The 8,592-nt window shown below is 52.4% G+C and overlaps 1 protein-coding gene across 4 annotated transcripts in view; it reads right to left on the reverse strand.

The window, feature by feature from the left end:
• The window catches only part of SEMA6A (semaphorin 6A), a 129,899-nt gene extending 122,783 nt beyond the window's left edge, over positions 1 to 7,116 (reverse strand). For 2 of the 4 annotated variants that reach the window (XM_073802428.1, XM_073802427.1), the window contains exon 1: positions 6,145 to 7,116. The gene's annotated coding sequence lies outside the window, so the exon portion shown is untranslated. The remainder of the gene's footprint in view (positions 1 to 6,144) is intronic. The other 2 variants (XM_004327023.4, XM_019940871.3) reach the window with 2 other exon arrangements.
• Between the last annotated feature and the right edge of the window lie 1,476 nt (positions 7,117 to 8,592).

Genomic DNA, 8,592 nt, shown 5'->3' on the forward strand with positions numbered 1-8,592 from the left:
TATTTCCTCCTGGTAGGAAGTTGAATTTCATTTAATAAATTTATTTATTTATTTTTGGCTGTGTTGGGTCTTCGTTGCTGCGCACGGGCTCTCTCTAGTTGCGGTGAGCGGGGGCTACTCTTCGTTGCGGTGTGCGGGCTTCTTATTGCAGTGACTTCTCTTGTTGTGGAGCACGGGCTCTAGATGCGTGGGCTTCAGTAGTTGGGGTGTGCAGGCTTAGTAGTTGTGGCTTGCGTGTTCAAGAGTGCAGGCTCAGTAGTTGTGGCACACGGGCTTAGTTGCTCTGCGGCATGTGGGATCTTCCCGGACCAGGGCTCAAACCCATGTCCCCTGCATTGGCAGGCCGATTCTTAACCACTGCGCCACCAGAGAAGCCCCAGAAAGTTGAATTTTAAAAACTACTATTAGCAAACTCCAAAAAGGCAAGAAGGTTCTGTGGCCAGTGGTTAAAATGCAGAACAAATGAGTCCAAGGTCAAAAGCTCAGTCTCCGTAAGTGCTGGCTGTCTTCTTAGCTCTGTTTCTCAGAAGGGTGATTCTACCTAACTCACATTCCCTCCAGCTTCAACCAGGTGTCCCACAGATGTGTGCTCTTGGCTATAGAAGGGGACTGACTGGATGTGAGTGTGGGAACGAGCAGGCTTCAATCCATCACGAAGACTGGAAAAACAACCCAGAGTGAATGCTCCACTGATGATGCATGAGACACATCACCTATGTATATGGAAGACAGTGTTACACACACACACTCATGCAGGCAGAGAGGTGTCTCATTTGATGGACACATATCATAGAAAAACGAGAGCAGGCAAAAGAGATAAAGACGGGTTGTTTGCAAAAGATTCACTCTTCATTCATTCAACAAATACTTGTTATGAAAGGGCTGTGATGTGCCAGGCACAGGTTTAGGTGCTGGAGATACGGCAGTGAAGGAAACATAATGGCATTGTGTCTAGCAGAAGACAGAAAATAAATGAGGACAACAGACAGTTTGTCAGGATGTGAAAAGTGCTAAGAGGAAAAAAAAAACAAACCTGAGGCTGTCCACTGGGGTAAGGAGTGTTGCGACAAAAGGGTGAAGCAAATATGATCAGGAAAGGCTTCACTGAGGAAGTGACATGTGAGCAGAGAACCTGTAGGTGCAGAGGAGCAAATCCTGCAGCTCTCTGGGCAGAGGACCGCCCCAAGCCTTGAAAGGGCAAGTGCAGAGAGACCCTGCAAAGGGGCCCGGGGGGAGCACGCCCAGCACAGTCAAGTGACCCCAAGGAGGAGTGGAGGTCAGAGAGGTGGGGACCCGAGTGCAGATCATGTGGAACCACAAAGGCCATAGAAAGAACTCTGGCTTTGACTGGAATAAGATGGGAAAGCATTTGAGCACATGTAACCTGATCTGTAAAAAAAACTATATCACTTCAGCTGCTGTGTTGAGAAAAGACTGTAGGGGGCCAAGAGCAAAGCCCAGAGACTAGCTGGGAGCCTAACACAGTAGGTTCCCCAGCAGGAGGAGACAGTGGCTTGGCCAATGTGAGGGCCACTGAGCTGGAAGACCTAGAGGGAGTCTGCATGCTTTCTGAAGGTGGGGCTAACAACATGGCAGCTAGAATGGATGCAAATACCAGAAAGAGAAGAGTCAAGGATGACTCCTGAGTTTTTTGGCGTGAGCAAACTCAAAGGATGGAATTGCCATTTACCAAGATGGAGAAGATGATAAGAAAAGCATGTGTGGAGGAGAAAGATCCAGAACTAGGCGTTTGGAGCATTTGGGTTTGAGAAGTCTAGATTCTACCCCCTGTAGGCATTGTGTATATCACAGATCCAGGAGAGAGGTCTGGGCTGAGGGCGTTATTTGGGAAACATCAAAGTATTGATACTTGTGTGTGACGTTCTCCATTAGTGTAATTAGAATTATTCTAATAAAAAGGTTTGCAAGAACTCATCTGCTTCACAAAGCAAGATACCCTTGTGTATAAACTATATTGTAATAGTCCCATGCTGAGAAGTATCCCGAACTCACTTCTCCCCTTGAGGTTTGTGTGGTATGACATCTTACTTGCCCATTTCAAAGGGATTAAATGCCTCCCTCCTTTCCCTACCTTACCATATCCCCAAGAGGCAATTGTGTGGTTGCCAGCAGAGAACAGCTCAGTTGCTCTTACAGCACATTTTAAGGCAGAGGAGAAAAGCCTTCACTCTGGAATAGAAATCTCTCAGAGACAACTTGGCTCCAGGGCACCCCAAGAGAGTGGGGGGCACTGATACGGGAGGGCCCAGCAGGATGCTTCCAGGTTTCCCCTTCCCCTGGAGATGTGAACACCCAGGGAACACTCGCTGTGGGACGAGGGCAGTGAACTGTCGAAACTTAAAGTGTGTGCGCAGGGCGGGCGGCAGTGTCGAGATACGTGCAGGCTTTTCCACCGTCGCAAACGGCAGATGCCTAATTAAAGCATTTGCAATTAGTTTGGCTTGTTCTGTGATTCCTTTCTGCAAACAAATATGATGGGAGAATATATTAGCTCTTGGCAAATCTAGTTCTAAAAAAACTTTCTCTTCCGTGATTACTCTTTTGTCCTGCTCAGAAAAGAGCTGAAGCACTATGTACACACCCTGAAGTATGTGACTTACCTCCTTGTCCAAAACAGTATTTTTCCTTCCATTTCATAAAGGAGTGCAACTGCCCATTTGCCTTTAAAGCATGAGGATTTATTTTGAATTTAATACAGGTTCTTAATTTGGGTCTCTTAATTTTATTCAATGAATGTAACAGTCTTCCTAATTCTTGCCATCCTTCTGATTCAACACACTTGGCAATGTTATCCACCTCCTCAGAATGCAAATGCTATATTTTTTTAATGATGGGAAAAGCATTCACTAGACTTCGAAAGAACTCTAGGGGTGAGTGTTTGTGTGTGTGTCTCTGTGTGTGTAAATAAAGAGTTGCACTTATTGCCACTTTACAATAACCACTTACTTGAAGGCATAGACTTTCTTTTTCACTGTAGGGGAAAAAAAAGCCTAGGTCTATTCTAAGTGGAGAAATGTGAACTGTTTGGGACTATTTCTTTCATTTATTCATTCAATATTTACTTGAGTTTCTACAGTGGTTCTTATGAATTTTTAACCTATTTCAACTTAGATGTTTTATCCAATAAGTATATTCTGCAGGTAGCTACTGAGATCATGATTTTGGGTGTCCGCTGAACATTTACATATGTGGTTATATGCCTTATGAGAGTGTGGCCCATCTCTAAACGGTGATAACTGCAAAACAGAACGCTTTGGGAAGATTGTCACCAAACAGTGTAAATAAGAAACATGAACTAGAATGCCTCTTTATATCAAGTTGAAAAAAGACACAACACAAAAAAGAGGTTTAAATCTGTTGGTCATTCATTTCTCCTTTCAGATTGGTTTGCAAAGTGCCTCATCTAAGAATGTCCTAAACCCAAAATAATAACAGAGAGTGGGGGGTTACTCAAGAGTTGAATAAAAGTCACCATATAAACAAGCATGGGTAAACCAAATTCAAATAATTAGTGCAGTTATTTTTTAACAGATGGTTTAGGCTAATAGGTGGAGACACAGTGTTGCCACTGTAGTATTTAAGGTTAGGTTAATAATTAACTTTCGTGCCTGGAGTAGTTTAATCAAACCTTACTGTAAAAACTGCGCCATGCAGACTAAACAGGGTATTCAAAAAACCATGCAAAATACTTGCAATCTTGACCTCTGGTAGTCATTTGGAAAAAGTGTGAAAAAAGAAGATGTTTTCATTCAGAAATGTGCACTAGTATCTTTACTTTGGGGGAAAAACCTTCATAAAGGGTTCATATTATCTGGAACCAACAATCTTCTCCCTGCCATGAGAGTGGCTGACTGTGGACTTCAAATGCCCAAGATGTATGTTGAAAGGAAGACCAGACAATTATCGGGATTAGAGGAAGGCAAGGCAAAGGCACTGGACCTTCGTACCCGGAAAGACTTCAGAACCGGCGCTGGGGGGCATTAAATAGCTTTCCTGAGACCTGCTGGCACAACACTGTAACAGGGTTAAACATCTTTTCAGATACCAAGCACAGAAAGTTGGGCATACATGTGAGAGAGTGTGTTTGTATGAGTGTCTTCGCGCCCCTGTGTTTTAAACCTTTCATGGATCACATTCAATTGCAACTTGATTTTCATCCAGCCTAGGCAGAGAGTGATCCCACTGTGGCCGTCGCTGGCCACCACATTCCCAAAGCAGACGCCTTTCTCCCAAGGACCGATGCGGATTGGTAGCGGGGCTGCCCCCTGCAGTACAGGCAAGAGGCGGCCCCTGGAAATGCTCGCCTTGGCCGTGAAAACAGCGATTCCTACCCCGCTCCACGCACACCTGATTTCCTGCTCTGCCCCTCCTTGAACACCCGCCGGCTGGAAAACAGCGCGAGGGGTGCAGGAGGCTGGGATGCTGAGCTTGGAGCCAGCGAGCCCGGGCCCGTGCCTACACGCACCCGCGCGCCAGCCGCTGTCCACAGTGGCCCCGCCAGCCGCTGTCCACAGTGGCCGCACCAGCTTCCTGAGTGCTGCGCTGAACTTCCCCTTCTCGCCCCTCCCCACGCCCACCCCTTGCTCAATTGCTTGAGAGACTGGGCCAGCAAGTGCAGCGCCACGACCCCAACCAAGCTGACCACCGGTCGGGGTGGCACTCTCCGAAGGGCCGGCTGCTACCTCCTAGCCGTACGTATCCTGGGCGGTTCGCCCGCCTCCCTGGGGGTTCCGTTTCCCGCGGGCTGCACATGCTGAGCCCCAATTCTGTAGTGCCCCCCCACCCCTGGCCTTCAGAGAAACTTTCCAGAAGCGCCTGGTCGAGTGACCCCGCGCTGGAAAAAAAGGAGGCGGCGCTGGGCGGAGGGGCGGCGAGGGAGCGGGAAAGAGGAGTCCTGTTTCCTTCCCCCATACCCACAAATCCATACTGTTCCCTGGCTCCCCCTGTACCGTTACGGTCGTGGGAGGAGGGAACGGATCTCGGGATCCTGCTTTGCACCGTGTAACACAGTGGGGAGCTGAGAAAAAAGCGGAGCATCTGGGGGAAGAGACACTTGCCATCCCAGCAGGGTCGTGCAGAGTGGGTGGGCACTGTCGGGCTTGCTCCCGAGCGCCCCACTGCCAGCGAAGCAGCGCTCTAGACGCAGCAAGTAGTCCGGACAATCCAGAACCTGGGGCCCGGGCAGAGCTGTCGTCTGGTTAGCAAGCACTGAGCCATCTCTTGCCTGGTCTTCTCACCCTTCCCCCCCCGGGACACCTTCTTTCCAGAGAGGGACCTCGTAGATTCTGGAAGACGGCACAGTGGGCGCCAGTCCCGGCGTGGCGGGTTCTGTGCTTGAGGGGGACACAGACACGACGGATGCTGTCTTCGCCGCCCGGGAGGGAGCTGCGGCGGGGAATAGGACCCAGGGCGGGGGCGCCGCGGCACACTGGGAGGAGGCCACTCGTTCGAGCAAACAAAGCCCGGAACCTCTGGTGCCAGCGTCCGAGGGAGCCGGGATGTCACCAAGTGGTAGGGTGCGCGAGTGCCAGGGCCATTACAAGTTTCCCGCACTCCACTGAACCCAGCCCAGACCCCGCACCGACAACAAAAGATTCTCTTTGCTTCCCCACCGTATCTGCGGAACCCCTGAACCCAAACCTCGTGCCGAGCGAAAACAGCGCTCTTCTACCCAACCTCCTCCAGCTCTGGAGGGCAGAACCCCTTCCCCTGCCTTCGCACCAGGACCGGGCACTTCCGAGAATCTCACCCTTTCAGGGCTTCTCTGCTGCCTGCTGGCCCGAAAGTGAGGACGAACCCCCGGGTACTGCATACACATCCCAGGGCCAGGGAGCTATCCGCGCGGTTGGTGTCCCGGGCGGCGCCTGGCGTGTGCGCAGCGCGGGTGGGGAAGCTCGCAGCACGGAGCCCGGCGGTCTCTGGGGCGCCGGGTGGAGAGGAGCAGCGGGCAGGGCTCGCGACTGCTCCCCCAGGGCCGGGCAACGCTTGGGAGACTGACACAAGACAAAATAAAACGCAAGCACCACAAAGCCGAGACAGGGCGTGCGGACCGCGGCCCCGGGACCCGCAGGAGGGAGCCGAGCCGCCCGGGAGGTGGGGCGCGCCGGGGCGCCCCAGCCGTACCTTTTCGGTGCATCGACGGGCAGGCGGCCGGGGCTCGGAGCGGGCTGGTACAGCGTGTATCCCATTTAGTAATCCATTATCGAGGGGATCTCTCCGGGCCGCGAGCTGCGCTCTCTCCTTCGCAAGCCTTTGTCATTCCTACATGTGTGCTTGTCTCTTTGGGGTAACAGTCGCGGCGACTACTTTCTGGGATGCAAACGCGCTGTATTCATCTCCAATGACAGGCGGAGAAGGGGAGAGGAAGAAAGAAAGAAAGAAACCAACAAGAAAGGAGTAAATGTTCAAGAAACTCTTCTCCAAATCCAAATTCCACTTGGATTCCACTCCGGCAATCCCTTCGGTAGTGTCTGCGCCGATTAACAAGTCATTTCAGGGTGGGGGGGCGGGGTGGGGGCTGGCGCAAGGGTTCGCCCTCTAGCCCCGCTCCACGGCTGGGAGCGCTACGCCGCGGGTGTGGCAATGCTGGCCGCTGCCGCCGCTCCTAAGCGGACATCGCGGGCGGTCGGCCCCGCGGAGAAGCGCCGCTGCTGCGTCCGGAGCGCCTGGACAGCCGAGTGCGTGGGGAGCGGAGTTGGCTGCAACCTCACCCCGTGCGGCTCACTACTCCTCTGTCACTCGAGAGGCCGCCGCTCCGGGGCGGAGCCAAGTCCCGGACTGGATTGCGCAGAGCGGACTCTCCTCCTGCAACCCCGCCTCCTTTGGCTGGCGTCTTCTCCGACCCAAAGGAGAGCTGCGGTCTATGTGTGCGAACACTAGCGAGCGAGGCGGAGAGACGGAGAACCTACGCGGTTTGGCCGCAGGTGGAGCCTTGGATCGACTGGCCAGCGCAGCTTCCTTCCACCACTATTCCCTGCCCCGCCGCGCGCTCGGCCGAGGTCCCCGCGGGGGCGATGCCGGCAGGAGGCCAGCCCTTGCCTCCCCCAGCCCCGCATTTGCTCTAGCAAAAAAAAAAAAAATCCCGGACAGCATGGCTGAGCTCTGACAAATCAGAAAAATTAATAAAAATAGACGTAGTGCAGGAGCGAGTCACAAGAAAGGATTTCATCGATTTTCTTAAATGGAAAAGTTTTAAAGGATGAGGGTGAGTGAACGGCGAACCTTTCTAATTCTGATTACTGTATCAAGAGGTAGATTCCAGAAGTGATGGACGCTCTGCGCACCCAGATGAATTGGATAAAATCCGGTGCGCTTAAAAATACACTTCGAAGATACGAACACAGCTATTAGTTAACGTACGTACAACACAACACGTTAATAAAGCATGTTAAGTAAGCAAATAAACTATAGTGGAAAGGATGCTGTTAACGAAGATTTGCTTTTAAAGTTAGAAAGTGTGTAAACTGTTCTTAGAAATAACTATGTAAACTTCAGAAATAAGACACAGTTCCAACGAGAATCCAACAGCTTCATGGAATAAGTAAATCTCAACTTCTTTCAAGGCGCTTTTGTTACCATTAGAAGAAGAATGGCAGGCACAGCCTTCCTCCTCCGCTTGAAAGTTCAGTCGCCAAAAAAGCCTTGCTGTTACAGGCTTGGGCCCACTGGGCAGGCCACACGATGTCCCCCCTACCCCGGCCGCTGCGCGCTACCCGCCTGCTTGCCCCGCAGACTGCGCACGGTAGCACGTTGCTCCCCGAGTGGGCTTCTCACTTGGTTTGGATCGTAGCCACAGCCTTTAAAGAAGGTAACACGGGGCGGCCAAGCAGTTCTCCGATCATTACTTACTAGTCGTGGGGTCGGCCGAGAAAAGCATTGGGAAGCAGATCAGGGTCTCAGTCGCCCTTAGGCCGAATGCCGTCATATAAATGCAGTAGAAACTGTACCTGTTCCCTAATTGGGGCTAGGGCCACTAATAAGTCTACCCCCCCTTTTTTAAAATTACCGTTCCTACATGGAACTAGACTACATACAGACATCTGCTAATGAGGGCTCACGAAGAATAAAATAAGTGCACACGCGACAACAGTGTATGTATATATAAGATATATTTTCCACAAACCGTTTAGAAAAGGTGAGAAGGGTAAGCGGGAAAACGTCGGTCTCCCTGCTGTCTGCCAAAGGTGCCAGCAGGGGCCGCTATCCCCACCTTTCGCAGGCAAAAGCAGCTACAGATCCGCGGCGGCGGGGGGTTGGGGGGCTGCGGCCGTAGGTGCGCGCGCAGCCACCGCGGCACGCGGAGCCAGCTCCGAGAGGGGGCTGGGGCGTGGGGGCGGTGCTCTTGGCTGCGCGCTCCCGCGGCCCGGGTGGGGACTGGCTCGCGGACGTCCCTTTCGAATCCGGTCGGGACCCGGGGAGGGGCCCTGGCCGGCCGCCACCGGTCAATCGAGGGGCTGCGCTATTTAACGCCCAAATTTCGGCGTTAAGTCCCGAGCTCGTCCGTGCGTCCCCGGCGGGGTCCCGCGGCTCGCACGTCGGGCCCAAGATGTCCCTGGGGTTCTCCGCCTGGTG

The sequence above is a fragment of the Tursiops truncatus genome, chromosome 3 (genome assembly GCF_011762595.2).
Source record: "Tursiops truncatus isolate mTurTru1 chromosome 3, mTurTru1.mat.Y, whole genome shotgun sequence".
In the NCBI taxonomy this organism is placed as follows: Eukaryota; Metazoa; Chordata; class Mammalia; order Artiodactyla; family Delphinidae; genus Tursiops; species Tursiops truncatus.